We start from the raw sequence: 15,850 nt of genomic DNA, 5'->3' as shown, positions 1-15,850 counted from the left end.
GCAGGGGTTTGGACTGGATGGCCCTAGTGGTCTCTTCCAACTCTATGATTCTATGATTCTATGATTCTACATATCCACACAAATAATTAAAAGCAATGTCAGAAGGCTAGAAACAAATCAAAGACCTTTCATATCAAAAGATGGATTCAACCAGGTTGAAATAGTTTAAAATGATTTAAAACTATTTGCACATGAGTGTTTTCATGAAACCAATTAGGCCCCCAATGGTTTAGTGAATAACTGTACTTTCATTCACCATGCAAAGAATATAAGATTATTATTTTTAAAAGTTTTTTTTATTAATTTTAACATGAACATTTAACATGAACATAAATTTATTTTAAAATAAAATAAAAAAGACATAAAAATAAGTAACTAATACACAATAGGGCTCTGATCCCCACTCCCAATCCTGAGTGTATTAAAGGGGAGAGTATTGTACCATTATAGATCCAACTAAATAATCCTACTAAAATTACTAAAAACCATAACCACATAAGATTGCATTGTTGCTTTCTATGAAGGAGAAGAATCTAAGATTATTATTTTTAAAATAATAATAGTGCGAGAAACCAAAACTGACAGAATTATCCATTCTTTTAAAGTCTGAGACATGAATCCCTATATATTCAACTATATCAATCCTGAATTAGAGCAGCTTCTTCTTCTTCTGTTCCCTTCCCTAAGTGGTTCTTCATACTGTGCAGACGCAGATGCAACATAGTCCTCTCCATGCTTGGAATATCTATATTTATTGAAATCAGATGCTTATTGAAATCAGACAAAACAGACGGAGCCTTTTATTTCAGTTTGTTTTTTAAAAAAATTCCTATTAAAGCTGTAAACAATTTGAGGTATTAAAAAATAAACATAAAACATCCAACCTGAACCAGGGTGAAAGTGAAGCAGGCATATTTGCCCATCCACGGCTGCATCAACACAGTGTCTGAGTATGTTTGTCATACTGGGGCAAAGTCTGCTGGATATTTTGTGCTACATCCTGCCCCTTGTTTGCTGCTATGTAATTCAGCAGCCTTGATCTTAGCTCCTTTACTTGAAGATATTTTATGCAGTTAGTAGTATCTGAATAGACACAGGAATTGTATGACTGCAGTTGTGCAGAATCTCAGCCTTATCTCTATGGGAGGTCCTGACACAATAGGCAATGTTAATACAGTTCTGTAGTGAATGGAAAATCTGTTATACTCCTATGAATGGTAAATCTACTGCTAAGTCAAGCAGACAGATAGGTAGAATATTGTGTCTTGGAGTTCACTGAGTCTGTAGCATATAAGGTTACTTCTTGTCTTTTCCAGATGGTACATTTGTATGTGTCAAAACATTTAATGCAACAAGCTTCAATATACACAGTCAATACTTTCAGTTTTATATAGCAGCCTAGTCAATTTCCAGTGGTTTGGTCAAATGAAGAATAGGTCACTTATGGCTACAAATTGTGTCAGCTTCTGTATTCACAAAAACAGCAATAGTTTGGCACAATTCTATCATTGTTTATGTCAGAATTAATAGCACTTAAAAAAAATTCAAGCCCCAGTAAGGAGGTCATATGGAGACAAATCTCAAGCCTCAGTATGGAGAGATTTATCTGAACCAATGAAACCATTTTGATTTGTTTCTGGGTTTTAAATTAATATATTGATTCACCAATGACATGGTAATGGGTCAAAGATGATGATCTTTGATTTCTAAAATGCTAGAACTATGTCTTCTTGCCAGGAAAGGTGAAAGCTATGTGTGTTGGGGGGGGGGGGGTTCCAATTGACAGATGTGTATAGGGATGGTGAACCATTCTATGTTTTGCCTTGCTTTCCGAATCCTATCCAAGGTGCTGAGGAAATGACTTAAAACCACACAACACACGCGTGTGTGCACACACAGAGCTTGGAGATCTCTTTTAAAGCTTGGATTTAAGCCTGGAGTGGATACACTGCTCAGCTAACATGGGGGACCTTAGTGGAACAACTGAATATAAACAAAGGAAAATGAATGCAGATGCTGGGCGGAGGGATTTGCAGCAAGGGGAATGCTGTTAGTGCCACATCTAGCCCTGTCCCTCCTAAAGCTTTACCCATGCTGAAATGTGGGGGGTCGGGGGTGGGGTAAAAGAATGCACACCCCCAAATAAGAATTCTGCCTCCCCCATACAATTTTACTACAATCCTCAAATTTTTAGCATTCAAGTGAACAAAGAGCTGAAAATTGTCCACACTTAGAATTCTTCTGTTTGCTTTATTCACATTCCCATGTTCAGTGTGCTTGCCCCTTTTCTTTGGCTATCTAAATGGCCCTCCTTGGTGTCATGTTTGTATATAAAATGTGGCTGGCTTGACTGTGCGAGTATGAGTTAAGTAGTAGCTGTTGGGAGAACAGAAAGAATGCTAATGTGGATACTGACTGATGAAATGTTTGAGTAAACTTGCATGGGACAGGCATCAAATGGCACCTAGAACTGGAATTTGTTGTTGTGGTATGCCTTCAAGTCATTTGAATTTATGGCAAACCTATCACAGGGTTTTCTGGGGCTGAGAGGGTGTCACTTGCCCAAGGCCACTCAGTGGGTTTCTATGCCCCAACGTGGAAATGAACTCCAGTCTTGAAGCAATTGAGCCTCGGGTTTGAGAAGAGTGCAGGGGAAAATGTGTCTGAGTTCATCTGTGCTGTAGAAATAATGCACCCCTTTATCTGCCATGGCTCCATCCTACAGATTCCTGGGATTTGTAGTTTTCTGAGACACCAGCACTCATTGGCAAAGAAGGCTAATGACTGTAAAACTACAAATCCTGAATCTCATAGGATGGAGTTACAGCACTTAAAGTGGCATGAAACTGCATTATTTCTACAGTGTAAATGCACCTTGAAAGTGCTTCGGGTTTGATCTAGACTATGGTTGAATTGAGAAAGAGGAGTTTGAAATGAATGCTTGGTAATGGTCTGACTGAGCTTGAGAAGAGAGAATGCGGTGTTTCAGATGTTATATATAAATAATCTGCTGTTTTATGGTTTAACTTCTGTGCTGTTGTACACTTTTGGCATCCAGAATCACTACCATTCTGAGAGTAGGGAATCACACAAGGTGTCTGTGGTGGCAGCACTGAGGATGGAAGGGGGTGTCCTGTGATCTCGACCCATGGTGACACTATGGGTGAGGCATCTCTAAGATCTCCTATCCTCCACTGTTCTATTTAGTTTCTGCAAGCCCATATATGTATCCTCTTTAATAGAGTCCAGCCATCTAGCATGCGGTCTTAGTCTCTTTCTGTTTCACTCGATTTTTCCCAGCATTATTGTTTTTTCCAATGAGTCGTCCCTTCTCATGATGTGTCCAAAGTACGACAGCCTCAGTTTTGTCATCTCTGCTTCCAGGGAGATTTCTGGTTTTATCTGTTCTAGGTCCTTTTTGCTGTCCACAAGATCCTCAGCGCTCTTCTCCAGCACCACATCTGAAATGCATTGATTTTCTTCTTATCTTGTTTCTTAATTGCCCAGCTCTCACATCCATACATAGTAATAGGGAATACAATGGCTTGTATGATTCTAACTTTTGTGCTCAGTAGTATATCTTTGCATTTTATAGTCTTTTCTAGTTCTTTCATAGCTGCCCTCCCCATTCTTAATCATCTTCTGATTTCCTGGCTGCAGTCCCTGTTTCTATTAATGTTTGATCCCAGCTATGAGAATTCTTTTAATGTTTCTATTTTCTCATTGTCTAGGTTAAAAATCTATATCAATTGGCATTTTGTCTGGTATACACAATCTGATCAGTGTACACTACTTAAGAGCCATTATCAGAATCTGAAAGGCAGTTCACCTTCACCCTTTTGCAACCACGTGTCTCAGGTCATGTTTTGCCCCACTCAGAGGTGTTCTCTTCACTCGCGGGAGTTAGGAAGAAGTTAAAAGACAGATACACAAAGAGAATCTCTCTCTTTGATCTACTCTTCCCTTTGGCCTGGTTCCCTCTCTCTTTGACCTTCTCCCTCTCTCTGAGGTCTCCTTCCCTGCTCCAGTTCCAGCCATCTTCTTCACATAGGAGGGTGAGAAAATCCATGTGTATGTTTTAGCTTATAGACCCTTAAGCTTAGCTCTAGCCCCATTAGATTGGTAAGGAGAAGGGGTTTTAGCTTCCAAGATGTCTTTCCCCACTTTTGAGAAGCAGCTTGCTGTTTGTTTCTGCTGCTATCTTTTCCTGTCTTCTAAATAAAGAAATAATTGTTTTTGCTGCAAAATCAACTTTGGTACTTTGGCTACTTGTCTGTTTTTAAAACGTTGTGCCTGTAAGATCCCACAGAGATTGCATGCTTGGAAGACCTCCCCATCACCAGTAAAACCAGTGCTCTGCTCTTAACACAGTTGGTGTCACACAAAGTGGACAGAAGGAAGAACATGTGGCAATAGTGGGAATCAGAGAAAGTCACATTGAATGTTTACACTAAACACTGGAAGGCTTCACACTGGGTGATTGAAGTGTAGAAACCTCCACATTTGGACACAGTGGTGGGATTACCTGAGAGGAATTTTCATAGTTGGTGGCAAAGATGTGATTGCTTGGGTGGAATGATAGTTGAGTGTACACAAACTTTGTTTCATACACGGAATTATTTAAAATACAGTGCGCCTGCGTCATATGCGGGTGCGCTTTATGCGGCTTTCAGCTTATGCTGAAAGCTGCTCGCCATAAAAGGTAATGGTGCACGTGCTCATTGCGCCACGTGCACAAGCCCCATTGTTTTAAATGGGGCTTGAGCATCCATGGAATTTCCCTTACAGGGGGATCCGTTCTGGACTCCCCCCCTCGTAAGGGAAGGACACCTTGTATTATGTATAAAATTACCTTCAGGTTATGTATGATATATACAAAACATAAATTAATTTCATGTTTAGACTTGAGTACCATCTCCAATATACCTCATTATACATATGCAAATATTCTAAAATAAATAAGTAAACAGATAAATATTAAAATTATATATATATATATATATACTTCCAAAATCCAAAATACTTCTGATCCCAAACATTTTGGATAAGGCAAACTCAACCTGTAATTAATTATGTAATTTGCTACCTTACTATAGCACCTTATAAAAGCTGATGTGCTCATGTATATGTCCTGTTGGGAATGGGGTGTTTCTTTGTGTTGTGGTGTCAAGGCACATAGGGGGTCTGCATACCATTGGGGGAATGAGCCTACCCACTCTGGGTTGTGGGCCTGCCCACTGTAGGCAACTGGCTTTAGTCTGAAAAGGTTCCCCACCTATAGGTTAGATTGTTAACACATAATTATTAGCCCATCTTCCTTCCTGAACCCACCAAATTTATCTTAGCAGGGCAGAGATCATATTGTACCAATAAGTTCTTATGAATAATTAATTGTTAATAATGAAACATTAATATGTGTAATCCATTCCAAGCTGATTTTCTGTGCTGTAAGCTTCTGTCCCCAATGAGCCAGGCTGTTGTTCATTTTTGTACTCATTTCCCACCAAGCTCTTCCACCTCACTCCACATGCATTCAGACAGATCAACTTGCTAATTGTTTCTCCTGGGTTTTATCCAACACTTTATCTTATTTCCTTTTTCTCTCGAACATTCTCAAAGGTTCCATTTTACAGCTATGGAAGACCTTCTCAGTGAGCCATCGGGTGTGAGTCCCCCTAACATACTAATTGAAAAGGTTAAAATAGCATGAATATACTGCCTTGAACTTTGAAGACTGATGACATTCAGATGAAGTCTGGCCTTTGCATGGTTAATTTGGGCAATTGGGCTTGAACACTGAGGACATTTCCTGTAAAACGGAACAAACTTGGAGACAGAGTGGAATGAGAGTGAAGGGAGACAGCATGAGTGCCACGGCATTTTAGCTTTGCAGATGCAGGAAATCTTCATAGTTGATTTGATTATGGTCAGTTACCATGATCCATGCAGCTCCAAAAATAATATCTTTGCCCAATGATTTGTGTGTTAGTCACATTTCTATCCCACCCTTCCTCCTATGTGTTCAAGGTTATGTATATGGCTATCCTCCTTCTCCTCCTATTCTTTGTGACATAGGTTAGCCCTGTGAGATAGGTCAAGCTGAGAATGAGTGATTGACTCAAAGTTCCCAAATGAGTATCATGGATTACTGGGGACTTGAGACTGGATCTCCCAAGTTCTTAACTTCTATGTCACACTGACACCAAGTTAGCTCATAATTCAAGGGACATTTACCACACCATGCCTTATTTTTGAAAAATAGAATACTATGGGAATAGGTGATGGCTACTCACTTTGATGATTTAGCAAATTGATTAGAACTGTGTAACTGTTGGTTTGCTACATAAAAAACAACACAGATTCTTGTGTCACCTTAACAATTAGTAATTTTATTATGACACATGCTTTTAGCATGCACTTCATGGCATGGTATCTCAGCTGTTACTGTATATGGCTATCTCCCTTTTAACATCAAGAAATAGGATGAAATAGGGCCATGTCAGTTAGCTTAGGAGTCGCTAGAGGGATGTGACTCACCCTCACCTATCGTGGGAGGTAAGGAAAAGCCTATCAAGAAACAACACAGTATTCCAGATTAATATTTGTTCTTGTCAATCAAGTCCTGCAGGCTATCTAAAGCAGGAATCTGTCTATTTGCATCACAGTTCTAACTTTCTTTCACCCAATATCTCCCTGATGTGTTTGAATTACAGTTCCCATTACTCCTGCCCATGTGGAAATTGATTGTTTGGGATGGTGGATATATCTGTCCCACACATGTAGAGGACACCTGATTGCAGGAAGGCTGTGCAAATGCTTAAAAACTGATCTTCACAATGAAACAAAATCATTCAGTGTTGGTGGTGGGAAGGCCATGTTTTCAGTTCTCCGCACCACCTCCTTTTACAATAACATGGAAGAACTAAAACAGCTTTGAATGAACATATATACATAAAAAGAGAGAGGGATGCCCTCTACCTACATCCACACTAATTAGATGTCAAATAGCAAGATGATAAAAACAAATTAATAACAGTGTCCAACTTTTCTAAGCCTGAATGAACATGGTGTTTCTATGAAGAGGATTCCCATAATGATTGAGAGAGAAGGGTTGGGGGACTACATTTGGTTATGGTGGCTGAGGGATTTGGTGAGGGAGATGGAATCCAGAAAAGCAATCCTTTCAAACTCTTCACATTTGGGCAATGTCTGGACCTCTTGTAGGGAATGTGGAATCTCTCTGTGCTTCTTAGTGACCATCCTCCCTCTGGGTGCCACATATGCCAGTCATGCTTCTTAGTTTTTGACAGGCAGGAGATCAAGGAAGAGCAGTGTATGGAGAAAACAGAACTAAATCGAGCCCGACTGGACTCCTGTGAATAAGCCTGCATTGTTTGAGAGCTGTACAGTCACTGAGTAACCTTGAGCAACCCTGTATTGCTCCATTTCAACCTTTTCTTTGTAAATTGGAGGCAAGAATGGTGTACCAAACGCCATCATTGAGATGATGAAAAGCCAAAAAGTTTGAAAGACACTCCTCATATCAAAAGTGCCTCATAACAGATTAATAATACATGATGTTCCCTGTATTTTTCTGGTGATGGTAGCCACCCTGCTTCCATCAGACTTGCTATTATATTTTTAATTGATTTCTAGCAGTTCAGCCCAAATCTTTCACTCAAATGCATGCATTTTTGCATGGTGGCTTTCTACATCTCTTGGTAGATGTTAACAATACAATGGAATTTGGGTGATGATTGATGTGTATTGATAGCTCATAAGCTCCTTGATGTTCCACACCAGAGTGAATTGCTTAGCATTTTACATTGGGCCTCACAGTGATGGGAGGCATGTAATATACACTCTGGGATATGTAAGTACCCATCTCCTGGATAAATAATTTAAGAAATTGTTTGGGAAACCATGCCCATTATTAGGATTTGTGCTCAACAAGTGCCATTTTCTCTGAATTGTATTTGTATTTTGATAGGTATTGATTTTTATGAGTAGAAGCAATGAATAATACATTTCATCTTCCTTTGCTGCTCTTAACAATAAGCTGAGGGAAATAATGGAAGAAGAGTTTTCTTTTAATGGAAGCACTCCCTTTGAAGACCATGGCCTGTCTCTTCTGAAGGATGGGTTGGGGCAAATTTACAAGAAACCTTAGCAGTACAAAGCTACTAGTGAATGTCTGAAGTCTAAGAGGCTGAAATCTCTTTATGTTCCCAAAAGATTACTGCAAGTCCACACATGTCAGTGTTTACATGTGAAATTTTCAGTCATTGCAGCACCTGGGATCAGTCCAAGTTGCCAGAGACAAAAGAGAAAATGTTGACCTTTCCATTTCAGGTACAACAGCTGATTAGGATGACAGTGGAATCTTATCCAGAGTTGGGGAACATTTATTTTTGTGGACTACAGTTCACAGTACTCTGCATTCAAAGCAGCAACTGGATTATGGGAGTTGTAATCCAATAAAAGTCACTTTTCCAAACTCTGATTTTGAGAATCCCCATAGTGGAACTACTTCCCCAGCGTAGTAAACTAGATTAGGGCACAAAGGGGGGCCATATGGCCCATACATATATAATGTCTCACCACCACTTTCCTCAGCATCTGAGGCAGCTGCTTGCTATGCCCAATGGTAGGATGAGCCCTGCACCAGGATTTCTGGATAAGTTCTCAGATCACTGTGAGAAGGACTCTGTTGAACACCTCCTCTCTTGCAAAAGCTCCACCAAAAGAATGGGAGCTTCTGAGAACCACAGGCTTGCACAACTCATGTTTGCATCCATGTGCACGACCCCTTCCCATGAATTTTTAAAAGCTTGCTATCTTTTAACTTTCTCCATCTTAATATATCAGTATAATTTACTTATGTGTGTTTTAAAGCCTTGGCCTGACCTTTCAAATGTACAGTTCTTGGAAATAAATTGTTCCTTGGTTAAACAACTTAAAGTCTTTAATCTCAAAACTCTTAATATTAACTATTAAGGTTCCCAATATTTACAGAATACTGAGGAATCTGAAAATGTATTTTTTGATCTACAACTCCCAGAATCCTGTGGTGAGAATAGCTTTTCTAAGCTCTGGATCACTGCAGGAGTATATACTGAAAAGTGCATATTTTGGAATATATCTGGATTAAAAGGACACATCTTTTATTGGATAATCATCTCTGCAGTCTTTAAACAGAGGCTGGATGGCCATCTGTGGGAGATGCTTTGATTTAGATTTCCTGCATGGCAGGGGGGTTTGACTGGATGGCCCTTGTGGGCTCTTCCAACTCTATGATTCTATGAGGCCTTATAGTAGCCTTTCTTAAAGTGGTGCTCTTCAGATGCTTTGGATTGTAACTTCCATTATCTATAACTGTTGGTAGTGTTGGCTGGGATTGAAAAAATCCCAGCCAAGACTGCCAGCTGTCAAGGATGATGAAAATTAAAATATCTTAAAGGTACCACATCTCTCTCTCTCTCTCTCTCTCCACCTACTTATTCATGTTTAGTGAATGGACACATACCTTTTTAAAAAATATTAAATTCAAAACATTGGAATGGCACTACACTGAGGAAGAACATGGTGCAGTGTTTTCTTCCTTCCCCCCTTCAGCATTTGAGCACATAACTTTTATTTTATTTTTCTTTAGAAGATTGCAAACATACACACTTCCCAGTGACTGCATAGGATGGCTTCTGAATGTTTTCATCCCCTCACCCCTCATGAGAATACAGATATTCTTTCATACAGCAGAAACTGAGCAAACCAGTGAGCATAAACATGAATGCATTTTTGTGAAATTTTTGCGACTAGGAAATGAAAAGAAGCAAGAGCACCACTGAGCTGGAGAGCAATTTGGAATTCAGACAAATGTTTGCAAGCACTGTGTTGCAGCATCCAGCCAGCTGTAGCTATTTAGGGGTGCAAGAGATAGTGGTTTTTGAAGAAAGGTACATAAAGCTTTATTGATACCCACCCCCCATATGCCAGTCCCAATTAGAAGGGGAATTGGGAGCCACCACTGGGCTGGACTGTTTATCATGGCATCAAAGTAAACATGAAACACAGAAGGAAATAGTTTATCAGCTATGTACGTTGATTGCTTTTCAGACAGTAAATGATACAGTCATATTTGTGCATGCACACACATTTGAATATGCATATAACACACAGAGAGACACTGAAACAAATACACTTTCAGAAGCATAAATATTGGAAACATTTACTTTAAAAAAACATTCATGATATATAGGCTCTTCTACAGTGAGATATTTTATACTGATGATATATCTATAGTGCGCCTTGTAATCACCCACCAACAGAACAAATGAGTGAAGTGGTTCCATTTTGAAATGAAGCCATGTCTCAGGGAGCTGACTTAATTGCTGATTCTTTCCATCATCTCTTTCCCAGTTAATTTGAAGATTGTGTGCCAGATCTTTTCTGACTGGTTGTTTCATACAGGGGACAGGGGAAGAGAAATAAATGGAGAAATGGCTGCCAGTTTAAAAATACAATGAATATTTAGCCCCACAAATGTTGACCTTATGAAAAAATATGAAAAAAAACCATACTAATGTAATACCTTTATTGGGTCAAATGGCAAGGCAAGAAGAAGTGTGGGAAAGTGGGAATTTTCCAGATCAGCTCATCAGTCAAAATGTTATAATAGAAAATTTTGTGATGGAAAATAGAAATTGGACAGGAAAGAGAAGGGGAAAGGAAGAAGAGAGGGAAAGAGATATGAAATCAACTTATGGGACCAGCATGGTTTCAAGCGAGTTGAAATGGGGAGGAAAGGTTGATAAAAACTGAAGCACCAGATGCTTGTGGTCTATGTGGCAGTTAGCTCACACTTCATTTTGGTATGAGACATCGTCCCCATTCTCACCATGGCACTACCTTTCCACAGTAATGACACTGTGTGCTTCTATGAGGCAATTGGCTATGCTGCTGGTAGCAGTACTTCTAGTAGGGTCTCTCATGCTAGATGGGCTTTTGCTGAGGAGCCAGACTAAATGTGCCAAACAGCTACTGGGCAGCAGTAGTAATGGAGCTGGGTAGGGTGCCATTTCAGAGACAATCGTAGTGGCACCAAAGCCTATAATTGTTAGTTCTGTGCAGGAATCATAAGGAATCATGAAGCTGCACTACATATTTTATAGAAACATGGAACATAAGTGAAATAAATCTGGGGAAGCCTGATATAGTAAAACATGACATAGAATGTATAAACATTGCAAAGCTTGGGGTAAGTGAGCTAAAGCAGACAGGAATGGGGCATTCTGAGCCAGATAATTACACAGGTTTTTTTTACTTAGGAAATTGAAATCTAAGAAAAAATATGATGACATTAATATGGAGGACAGATGTAGCAAAGTTTGACTGAATCATATCAGTCCCTGTGTTAATATACAGCGCTATATAAATAAAACATAATAATAATAATAATAATAATAATAATATTCTGGGAAAACCTATCAATATTTATTTGTTTATTTATTTTGAGTATTTATACCCCGCTCTTCAGCCACAAAGGCTCTCAGAGCGGCTTACAATTTTTTAAAAGTAGATAGTCCCCTGCCATCAGGCTTACAATCTAAAAACATATGACACAAAAGGATAAGGGAATGGTGGTGGGGGAAGGGATCAAGTTCATTGGTTCATCTCTCCCTCTGGGACCATGGCCATGGCAGTTGGGCTGCATGGACGGCTGTTCATCTTACTTTGGAGTAGGCCCAATGGAGCTGGCCTGCCCCCCTCTCTCTGAAGCTGGATGGTGGTGGATGGGCTGGAGGGAGAGCTACCAACCTACTTTGGGCTAGGCCCGATGGAAACCCATCAATATAACAATAATCCAAATTTATGCTGCAATCAAAGAGGCAGAAGAAGAAACTGAATTGTGAATATAGGAAACAGTGCAGAATCAATGACTGTAGAAAAATTAGGCTTGGGATCAAGAAATAAAACGAGAGAGGGGCTGTCTGAATTCTATAAGGCCAATAATTTGTTCATTGCAAATACACTCTTCAAAAAACTAAAGAGGTGACATAGATATCACCTGATAGGCAATATAGAAGTCAAATAGACTACATAATTGGAAGCAGAATTGTTGTTACACACCTCAATCCAATACAGGGAGAGGCGGGATACAAATAAATATTATTATTATTATTATTATTATTATTATTATTATTATTATTATTATGAAGCTCAATTTCTCTGCAAAAGCAAGATCAGGAACAGATAGTGGCACAGATCATGAGTTGCTAATATTAAAAATTAGAGTAAAGCTAAAGAAGAACATGAAATAAACCACTGTGCCAAAATACAGCCTGAAGAATATCCCTGTATAATTTAAAGACAATGTAAAAATAGATTTGAACAATTCAGCCTAATTGACCAGGAGCCAGAACAACTCTGGACTGAAACCAAGGACACTGTCAGAGAGGAATGCAAAAAGAGTCACTATCTACAGCCAAAAAGAAAGAGAAGTCTCAGTGGATGTCAGATGAAACTCTTCAAGCAGTTAAGAACAGATGAGAAGCAAAGGCTAAAGGCGACAAACATAGGGTCTGAAACCTGAATATAAATTTTGAGTGACTTGTATGCAGGGACAAAGAGAACTACTGTAATAATCTATGGAGAGAAATAGAAGACAGCAAAAGGAAAAAAAGATCAAGGGAGATCTTCCACAATATTTGAGAAATAAATAAATAAATAAATAAAAATTAAACCAAGAGTGGTGATGCTATACAATCCTCATGGGAACACATCACATAACCAAAAACAAATAAAAAGACAAGGGGAACAATACACTGAAGATGTGAAGTCGAAGGGTTTCATGGCCAGCATCCATAGTTTTTTGTGAGTTTTTCAGGCTATGTGGCCAACTCTTCTAGAACATGACCACATAGCCCAAAAAAATCACACACAAAAAAATACACTGAAGATCTATATAGAAGAGATGAAAGGATGACAAATTAACTGATGAAAAATCATTTGAAGATAAAACCTACAGTTTTAGAAAATGAAGTGAAGCTGCACTCAGTCTACTTTGGAGAAATAAATCACCAGGAACAGGCAGCATACAATGGAGCTGCTTCAGGCTGCAGAGACAGAATTTATTCTAGTTCTAACTAAAATTTGACAACAAATGTGGAAAACAAAACAATGGCCCACCAACTGGAAATGTTCCATATACAGTCCAGTCCCCAAGAAAGGTGATATATAGAATTAATGTAACCACAGTGTTATCAAGTCTGGAATTTTATAAAAATACCCCCAAAATCCCTATCCCAAAATGCATCTGTGGAGGAAATCAGGTGGCCCCTTTTCCCTGGCATCACTTGATCATAGAGGCCTCCAAGCAAGTTCTGCATCTATAGGGTGAAGTATGTCTCCTGATGACCCTAATGAAAGGCATTATGGGAGCTGTCCCTTGGCTGCCATGACCTGAAAGCGGAGAGACCACGTAGGCAGCAGCCTTAGTTAGGAGTTGCAAATAGGAAGATTTCCTTCACACCTAGGAGACAGATTTACAGAGACAAGCCATTCCGGTAGCAATCGTTTTCCCATGACAAAGGATGCCTATGGATCAAGTGATGTGTAAATTTGGTTTCCCTTTTGATGTAGGACAAGAGCCTCCACTGGCTACGTGACTAGGAACCTATAAAAAGTCCAGTTTTTCCTTTGTTCGAAGTTCCATGTTGGTGGCAGGCAGGCACTCTGTCAGTCTGCTTCTCCTGGTTCCACACACCCCTTTCCCCATTTTCCTTCAGTGTTGCTGCAGCTACCTTGATTCCGAGGGAAACCATTGCAGGCATGTATTTCCATTAGCAGGCCTTGTGTTCTCTTTCCATTTTTCCTCCCTTTCTTCTATTAGACTTCAGTGACTGCATGAGTGAATGTATGTGTGTGAGTGTGTGTCTCCCTGTGCATCAATTAAACTAGCTTAAAATTCAAAGACTTTGCCTTTGCGTCAGTCCCTGGAAGTTCTGGTCCCTTCGTAAACAGGCTGGGATTCAATCCGAGAGGGGTACTTGTAAGGAGCCCCATATTGGTGTGTTGAGCTAATTAATATTCCCCAAAATTTGAGCAGATATCCTTACAACAGGACCATTGCACTAATCTTCCATGCAACCAAAGTGATGCTCCAAATTCAAAAACAAGAATTTTTTTACCATATATGGAGCAATAAATGGCAGCTATCCAAACTGGTTTCAGGAAAGGAAGGGGCACTAGTGTTCACATTGCAAATATATGTGGATAATGGAGGGAACCAAAGAATTTCTGAAGGAAATTTGCTTGTGCTTTAAGTCTTTGTGTCAAACATGAAAAACTATGCATCACTTTTAAAGAACTTAGTCTGCCACAACATTTGATTGTTCTGCTGTGTAATCTGCACTCAAGAGAAGAGGCACCTGTCAGGATAGGATACAAATAAATGGACTGGTTTCCAATTGGCAAAGTGGCCATGCACCCTATTGGTTTAACTTGTGTGTTGAACATATCATATGTAAAGCAGAATTAGATTTGGAGGAAGGAGGCATGAAAACTGGATGAATGAACATCATCAAATTAAGATATGCAGATGAAATGGAATAACATTGGACATAAAATGAGGAGATCTGACTCATGAGATAGTATAATAATACTTGGTAAGGTAAAAGGTAGTAGAAAAACAGATGGGCCACACTTCAGATGAATAGATTTAATTAAAAAGATCACAGCCCATAGTCTGCAAGACCAGAGCAGGGCAGGTGATGATAGGGGACTTTGTGGTCTTTCATTCATAAGGTCATCATAAATCTAAGTCAACTTGATGACAGTTAACAAGAATCCCACCCCCACCCATTTTGAATGATAGGCCACCTCAAATATTGTTGTGATTATAAAAGGTGGACAGGGGGAATAAGTGACAAGATGACAACTGATTGATTTGAAATTTTATCCAAGAGGAGAGTTCTATGGAAGGTATAGACTGCTAAAAAGACAAATGAATGGGTCATAGAGAAAGTCTGAATATTTATTTGAAGTCTAAATGACTAAACTGAGGCTTTTGTACTTTGGACATAAGACATAAATCACTGGAAAATCATTGTAAAAGAAAGTAAAAGGTACTAGGAAAAGAGGAAGACCACACAATAAATGGATTGATTTAACCAAGGAAGCCACAGCCTTGAGTCTGCAAGATCTGAGCCTGAAACACTTGGGCCAAAAGCGCTGGCTTCAGGCTGATCCGGGGACTGATGTACAGATGATGTACGCTCCCGGATCAGGCTGAAGCTACGCTATGGCCACCTAAGTGCTCTTTGCCGGCAGCCCATTTAGTACTGCTGTGGTGGCCAGCCTCAGAATTGTGACTTCTAGTTCCTATGCTGAATGGGGACCTATGCTGAATGGGGAACAACTGGGGCTGGAGCAGCCAGAGACTGCTCCAAGCTGCTAGTCTGCTTGACCCCTTAGTCGTAGGGCTGCCATAAGTCAAAGTTTTCTTAACACCAAATAATAACACAAAACTATTCTATTCATGTCAGGTTATGACATGGTTTAATGTTTCATCATCTCTGTCACTTCAGGTAAAACCTAAAATAGTCATAATGCCTGCTAGAGCCTCATTTGAACCTCTGCAGACTTCTCCTTCCCCACATTGGCTGAAGGTTGAGTCCATGTACCTCTGTAGTAGGTTGCATCCTGCATGTGGGAAGTGACATGTTCGGTTAGGAACCCTAATTTAATGACTTTCAGTCTTAATTGATTACATCTTAAACATGGTGAAATTCACAATTTTTGGTAAAATCTTTTTAAAAAGGGAAAATATCATTTGCCCTGGCCAAATTCAACA

The sequence above is a fragment of the Sceloporus undulatus genome, chromosome 4 (genome assembly GCF_019175285.1).
Source record: "Sceloporus undulatus isolate JIND9_A2432 ecotype Alabama chromosome 4, SceUnd_v1.1, whole genome shotgun sequence".
Lineage (NCBI taxonomy): Eukaryota > Metazoa > Chordata > Lepidosauria > Squamata > Phrynosomatidae > Sceloporus > Sceloporus undulatus.
Note: the sequence above shows the minus strand (reverse complement) of the source record.